This window comes from Pundamilia nyererei, unplaced genomic scaffold (genome assembly GCF_000239375.1).
Source record: "Pundamilia nyererei isolate P.nyererei 1_Seehausen unplaced genomic scaffold, PunNye1.0 scaffold00002, whole genome shotgun sequence".
Classification (NCBI taxonomy): Eukaryota; Metazoa; Chordata; class Actinopteri; order Cichliformes; family Cichlidae; genus Pundamilia; species Pundamilia nyererei.
The window spans coordinates 7,999,291-8,000,654 of record NW_005187403.1 but is presented as its reverse complement, the minus strand read 5'-3'; the positions used below and the strand labels follow the sequence as shown (position 1 = coordinate 8,000,654).

Here is a 1,364-nt window from a genome sequence, read left to right as displayed (position 1 = left end):
CCCAGGTTTTATCCACATCAGCAGTATTTGCATATTTTCATTGTCAGATAGTATTGAAGATGTGGTTTCAGCACCAGTATTCATATGACACCAGACCTAAAATGATATTTCACAATCCTAATTTTTATGTCATTGTTATTGAATTGACATTTTGTGCTGTATGATAAAAATAATTAATTCATAATAATTAAATAAATAAATAAATAAATACATAAACAATTAAAAAAAAATGAAAAATGATGCTATAACCGTATGTTGAATATAAAGAATACTGTGAAAGTGTAAGTGCAACATCTGGTTTCTGAAAAGTGAACCAATTTACAAACACATAAGAAAAGTAGAGAAATACATTTTATGATCCAACCGATGAAAGAGTGCTGAATAAGCACCCTCACATGCTGAGGTTAATAAAACTGCTCTTTCTTACATCTGTTGGTAGGAATTACATACAAGTGACTAACTTAGATAGCAATTATTACTGAACCTTTAATGTGATTTTTTTTTTTTTACCAGTTTGGTTTCTATCTAAGAAATAGCATAACATAACAATCATAGGACAATAAGAGATTAGTCACTATTAACAAAATATTTTTGTATGTTCATTTCAACTGTCAAACTCATTGAAAATTAAAAAAAAAATGCATCTAAACATTTGCTGTCAGTATCTAGAAAAATATTGCTGAGTAGTTGCTTGTGGCCAAATGTATTATATCATTAAACTTCTCACTAATAGATGCATTGATTTTTTTGTATTAAGCCAATTTTGTATTAAACAATATTTGAACAAAATGTTCACCTTCTACCATGCCTTACATGCCTGCACAATGAAACTTGCATGAAGAAAATGGTACATTTAAAAATGTAACACTTTAAGGTTATATGACTTTAGAGTACATTTAGGATGCACATTTTGTTTGCATGGAATTTTCTGTTTCTGAAATCCTTGACCGATGTGCAGTGAGGCAAAGGGCGGCGGGCGAATCGGTTCGTGTCATGTCTACTTTTCTGCTTGACTTCCTGAAGTTGGTAACATTAGCTAACACACAGTAGCAGGCTTTCTCTCCTTCTCTCTGCCACTGTGTGTTTGTGTGCTTATGTTTCTCTCTAGTATGGAGAGGCATGGCAAAAAAAGACATACAGAGAGAGACGTGTTCAGATTTCCCTTCAATGCATTTCAAGAGTATTTGTAATATATCCTATTGTGCAAAACAAAACACTGCAATGCTGGGTTTTGTTTTGTTTGTTTGTTTGTTTTATTTAAATCTCTATGAGCCAAAGTCATTTTATCAAAATGTAATTATCTGTAGTTTTTTGGTCAAACTTTCAAAAACTGAGTGAGGAGCATCAGTATCAGTAACTTCCAA

General features: G+C 31.7%; 1 protein-coding gene across 1 annotated transcript in view; it reads left to right on the top strand.

Annotated features, from left to right (window-relative positions):
* The window catches only part of shc3 (SHC (Src homology 2 domain containing) transforming protein 3), a 28,297-nt gene that overhangs the window by 15,388 nt on the left and 11,545 nt on the right, over positions 1 to 1,364 (top strand). The gene's annotated exons all lie outside the window — the stretch shown is intronic.